The sequence below is a fragment of the Melanerpes formicivorus genome, unplaced genomic scaffold (genome assembly GCF_026170545.1).
Source record: "Melanerpes formicivorus ecotype bairdi unplaced genomic scaffold, bMelFor1.0.p_v2 SCAF_26, whole genome shotgun sequence".
In the NCBI taxonomy this organism is placed as follows: Eukaryota; Metazoa; Chordata; class Aves; order Piciformes; family Picidae; genus Melanerpes; species Melanerpes formicivorus.
Window position 1 is genome coordinate 3,104,580 of NW_027142378.1, and position 6,138 is coordinate 3,110,717.

The window sequence follows — 6,138 nt, forward strand, 5'->3', positions numbered from 1 at the left end:
GTTCATTAATTGTAATTGTGTGTAGCTATTGTAACTGTTGTATGTTTGAAGCCTGTAACTGTGCTTGTAAATAAAGCCTCTTTTTGCTTCCACCAGAGTGAGGTTTATGGGGGGGGAGGGGGTGTGTGTGGATTTTCAACTGACCCAACCAAGGGATTACCAGATAGCCTGAGATGTTCCACAGGATTCACGGATATTCCATGATATATTTCCGGAGCAATTGGAATTCACAGATAATCTGCCCTGTGTGAACAAGGCAATTAAAACAGGCGGTGCATTTGCGTACATGGTACTTTTGCGTACGCGGGAATTTGGCACGGCGCCAGATTTGCGTACGCGGTACTTTTGTGTACACGGGAATTGGCACGGTGCCAGATTTGCGTACGCGGCACTATTGCGTACGCGGGAATTGGCACGGCGCCAGATTTGCGTATGCGGTACTTTTGCGTACGCGGGAATTGGCACGGTGCCAGATTTGCGTACGCGGGAATTTGGCACGGCGCCAGATTTGCGTATGCGGTACTTTTGCGTATGCGGGAATTGGCACGGTGCCAGATTTGCGTATGCGGTACTTTTGCGTACGCGGGAATTTGGCACGGCGCCAGATTTGCGTATGCGGTACTTTTGCGTACGCGGGAATTTGGCACGGTGCCAGATTTGCGTAAGCGGGAATTTGGCACGGCGCCAGATTTGCGTTCGCGGTACTTTTGCGTATGCGGGAATTGGCACGGTGCCAGATTTGCGTATGCGGTACTTTTGCGTACGCGGGAATTTGGCACGGCGCCAGATTTGCGTATGCGGTACTTTTGCGTACGCGGGATTTTGGCACGGCGCCAGATTTGCGTACGCGGTACTTTTGCGTACGCGGGAATTTGGCACGGTGCCAGATTTGCGTACGCGGGAATTTGGCACGGCGCCAGATTTGCGTACGCGGTACTTTTGCGTATGCGGGAATTTGGCACGGCGCCAGATTTGCGTTCGCGGTACTTTTGCGTACGCGGGAATTTGGCACGGCGCAAGATTTGCGTATGCGGTACTTTTGCGTACGCGGGAATTTGGCACGGTGCCAGATTTGCGTACGCGGGAATTTGGCACGGCGCCAGATTTGCGTACGCGGTACTTTTGCGTACGCGGGAATTTGGCACGGCGCCAGATTTGCGTTCGCGGTACTTTTGCGTATGCGGGAATTTGGCACGGCGCCAGATTTGCGTACGCGGGAATTTGGCACGGCGCCAGATTTGCGTACGCGGTACTTTTGCGTACGCGGGAATTTGGCACGGCGCCAGATTTGCGTACGCGGTACTTTTGCGTACGCGGGAATTTGGCACGGTGCCAGATTTGCGTACGCGGGAATTTGGCACGGCGCCAGATTTGCGTACGCGGTACTTTTGCGTACGCGGGAATTTGGCACGGCGCCAGATTTGCGTTCGCGGTACTTTTGCGTATGCGGGAATTTGGCACGGCGCCAGATTTGCGTTCGCGGTACTTTTGCGTACGCGGGAATTTGGCACGGCGCCAGATTTGCGTTCGCGGTACTTTTGCGTATGCGGGAATTGGCACGGTGCCAGATTTGCGTTCGCGGTACTTTTGCGTATGCGGGAATTGGCACGGCGCCAGATTTGCGTTCGCGGTACTTTTGCGTATGCGGGAATTGGCACGGTGCCAGATTTGCGTACCACACGCCTTTCCTTATGTAGTAAAGTGCAAACAAGCCGAACCAGGAAGCAGAAGCCCACCCATCCCACTAAGCACAGGCGCAAGTCCAACCCAGCCCACTTAGCAGAGGCGCAAGGCCAGCCCACCCCAGTAAGCACAGGCGCAAGGCCAGCCCACCCCACTTAGCAGAGGCGCAAGGCCAGCCCACCCCACTAAGCAGAGGCGCAAGGCCAGCCCACCCCATTAAGCAGAGGCGCAAGGACAGCCCACCCCACTTAGCAGAGGCGCAAGGTCAGCCCACCCCAGTAAGCACAGGCGCAAGGCCAGCCCACCCCACTTAGCAGAGGCGCAAGGCCAGCCCACCCCACTAAGCACAGGCGCAAGGCCAGCCCATCCCACTTAGCAGAGGCGCAAGGCCAGCCCACCCCACTAAGCACAGGCGCAAGGCCAGCCCACCCCACTTAGCAGAGGCGCAAGGCCAACCCAACCCAGCAAGCACAGGCGCAAGGCCAACCCAGCCCAGTAAGCAGAGGCGCAAGGCCAGCCCACCCCACTAAGCACAGGCGCAAGGCCAACCCAGCCCAATAATCAGAGGCGCAAGGCCAGCCCACCCCACTTAGCAGAGGCGCAAGGCCAGCCCACCCCACTTAGCAGAGGCGCAAGGCCAACCCAACCCAGCAAGCACAGGCGCAAGGCCAACCCAGCCCAGTAAGCAGAGGCGCAAGGCCAGCCCACCCCACTAAGCACAGGCGCAAGGCCAACCCAGCCCAATAATCAGAGGCACAAGGCCAGCCCACCCCAGTAAGCAGAGGCGCAAGGCCAGCCCACCCCACTTAGCAGAGGCGCAAGGCCAGCCCACCCCACTTAGCAGAGGCGCAAGGCCAACCCAACCCAGCAAGCACAGGCGCAAGGCCAACCCAGCCCAGTAAGCAGAGGCGCAAGGCCAGCCCACCCCACTAAGCACAGGCGCAAGGCCAACCCAGCCCAATAATCAGAGGCGCAAGGCCAGCCCACCCCACTTAGCAGAGGCGCAAGGCCAGCCCACCCCACTTAGCAGAGGCGCAAGGCCAACCCAACCCAGCAAGCACAGGCGCAAGGCCAACCCAGCCCAGTAAGCAGAGGCGCAAGGCCAGCCCACCCCACTAAGCACAGGCGCAAGGCCAACCCAGCCCAATAATCAGAGGCGCAAGGCCAGCCCACCCCACTTAGCAGAGGCGCAAGGCCAGCCCACCCCACTTAGCAGAGGCGCAAGGCCAACCCAACCCAGCAAGCACAGGCGCAAGGCCAACCCAGCCCAGTAAGCAGAGGCGCAAGGCCAGCCCACCCCACTAAGCACAGGCGCAAGGCCAACCCAGCCCAATAATCAGAGGCACAAGGCCAACCCAACCCAGCAAGCACAGGCGCAAGGCCAACCCAGCCCAATAATCAGAGGCACAAGGCCAGCCCACCCCAGTAAGCAGAGGCGCAAGGCCAGCCCACCCCACTTAGCAGAGGCGCAAGGCCAGCCCACCCCACTTAGCAGAGGCGCAAGGCCAGCCCACCCCACTTAGCAGAGGCGCAAGGCCAACCCAGCCCAGTAAGCAGAGGCGCAAGGCCAGCCCACCCCCCTAAGCACAGGCGCAAGGCCAACCCAGCCCAATAATCAGAGGCACAAGGCCAACCCAACCCAGCAAGCACAGGCGCAAGGCCAACCCAGCCCAGTAAGCAGAGGCACAAGGCCAGCCCACCCCACTTAGCAGAGGCGCAAGGCCAGCCCACCCCACTTAGCAGAGGCGCAAGGCCAGCCCACCCCAGTAAGCAGAGGCGCAAGGCCAGCCCACCCCACTTAGCAGAGGCGCAAGGCCAGCCCACCCCACTTAGCAGAGGCGCAAGGCCAACCCAACCCAGCAAGCACAGGCGCAAGGCCAGCCCACCCCACTAAGCACAGGCGCAAGGCCAGCCCACCCCACTAAGCACAGGCGCAAGGCCAGCCCACCCCACTTAGCAGAGGCGCAAGGCCAGCCCACCCCACTTAGCAGAGGCGCAAGGCCAGCCCACCCCACTTAGCAGAGGCGCAAGGCCAGCCCAACCCAGCAAGCACAGGCGCAAGGCCAGCCCACCCCACTTAGCAGAGGCGCAAGGCCAGCCCACCCCAGTAAGCAGAGGCGCAAGGCCAGCCCACCCCACTTAGCAGAGGCGCAAGGCCAGCCCACCCCACTTAGCAGAGGCGCAAGGCCAACCCAACCCAGCAAGCACAGGCGCAAGGCCAGCCCACCCCACTAAGCACAGGCGCAAGGCCAGCCCACCCCACTAAGCACAGGCGCAAGGCCAGCCCACCCCACTTAGCAGAGGCGCAAGGCCAACCCAACCCAGCAAGCACAGGCGCAAGGCCAGCCCACCCCACTTAGCAGAGGCGCAAGTCCAGCCCACCCCACCAAGCAGAGGCGCAAGGCCAGCCCACCCCACTAAGCACAGGCGCAAGGCCAACCCAGCCCAATAATCAGAGGCGCAAGGCCAGCCCACCCCACTTAGCAGAGGCGCAAGGCCAGCCCACCCCACTTAGCAGAGGCGCAAGGCCAACCCAACCCAGCAAGCACAGGCGCAAGGCCAACCCAGCCCAGTAAGCAGAGGCGCAAGGCCAGCCCACCCCACTAAGCACAGGCGCAAGGCCAACCCAGCCCAATAATCAGAGGCACAAGGCCAACCCAACCCAGCAAGCACAGGCGCAAGGCCAACCCAGCCCAATAATCAGAGGCACAAGGCCAGCCCACCCCAGTAAGCAGAGGCGCAAGGCCAGCCCACCCCACTTAGCAGAGGCGCAAGGCCAGCCCACCCCACTTAGCAGAGGCGCAAGGCCAGCCCACCCCACTTAGCAGAGGCGCAAGGCCAACCCAGCCCAGTAAGCAGAGGCGCAAGGCCAGCCCACCCCCCTAAGCACAGGCGCAAGGCCAACCCAGCCCAATAATCAGAGGCACAAGGCCAACCCAACCCAGCAAGCACAGGCGCAAGGCCAACCCAGCCCAGTAAGCAGAGGCACAAGGCCAGCCCACCCCACTTAGCAGAGGCGCAAGGCCAGCCCACCCCACTTAGCAGAGGCGCAAGGCCAGCCCACCCCAGTAAGCAGAGGCGCAAGGCCAGCCCACCCCACTTAGCAGAGGCGCAAGGCCAGCCCACCCCACTTAGCAGAGGCGCAAGGCCAACCCAACCCAGCAAGCACAGGCGCAAGGCCAGCCCACCCCACTAAGCACAGGCGCAAGGCCAGCCCACCCCACTAAGCACAGGCGCAAGGCCAGCCCACCCCACTTAGCAGAGGCGCAAGGCCAGCCCACCCCACTTAGCAGAGGCGCAAGGCCAGCCCACCCCACTTAGCAGAGGCGCAAGGCCAGCCCAACCCAGCAAGCACAGGCGCAAGGCCAGCCCACCCCACTTAGCAGAGGCGCAAGGCCAGCCCACCCCAGTAAGCAGAGGCGCAAGGCCAGCCCACCCCACTTAGCAGAGGCGCAAGGCCAGCCCACCCCACTTAGCAGAGGCGCAAGGCCAACCCAACCCAGCAAGCACAGGCGCAAGGCCAGCCCACCCCACTAAGCACAGGCGCAAGGCCAGCCCACCCCACTAAGCACAGGCGCAAGGCCAGCCCACCCCACTTAGCAGAGGCGCAAGGCCAACCCAACCCAGCAAGCACAGGCGCAAGGCCAGCCCACCCCACTTAGCAGAGGCGCAAGTCCAGCCCACCCCACCAAGCAGAGGCGCAAGGCCAGCCCACCCCACCAAGCAGAGGCGCAAGGCCAGCCCACCCCACTTAGCAGAGGCGCAAGGACAGCCCACCCCATTAAGCAGAGGCGCAAGGTCAGCCCACCCCAGTAAGCACAGGCGCAAGTCCAGCCCACCCCACTTAGCAGAGGCGCAAGGCCAGCCCACCCCATTAAGCAGAGGCGCAAGGTCAGCCCACCCCAGTAAGCACAGGCGCAAGTCCAGCCCACCCCAGTAAGCAGAGGCGCAAGGCCAGCCCACCCCACTTAGCAGAGGCGCAAGGCCAGCCCACCCCACTTAGCAGAGGCGCAAGGCCAGCCCACCCCACTTAGCAGAGGCGCAAGGCCAACCCAACCCAGCAAGCACAGGCGCAAGGCCAACCCAGCCCAGTAAGCAGAGGCGCAAGGCCAGCCCACCCCACTTAGCAGAGGCGCAAGGCCAGCCCACCCCACTTAGCAGAGGCGCAAGGCCAACCCAACCCAGCAAGCACAGGCGCAAGGCCAACCCAGCCCAATAATCAGAGGCGCAAGGCCAGCCCACCCCACTTAGCAGAGGCGCAAGGCCAACCCAACCCAGCAAGCACAGGCGCAAGGCCAACCCAGCCCAATAATCAGAGGCGCAAGGCCAGCCCACCCCAGTAAGCAGAGGCGCAAGGCCAGCCCACCCCACTTAGCAGAGGCGCAAGGCCAGCCCACCCCACTTAGCAGAGGCGCAAGGCCAGCCCACCCCAGCAAGCAGAGGCGCAAGTCCAAC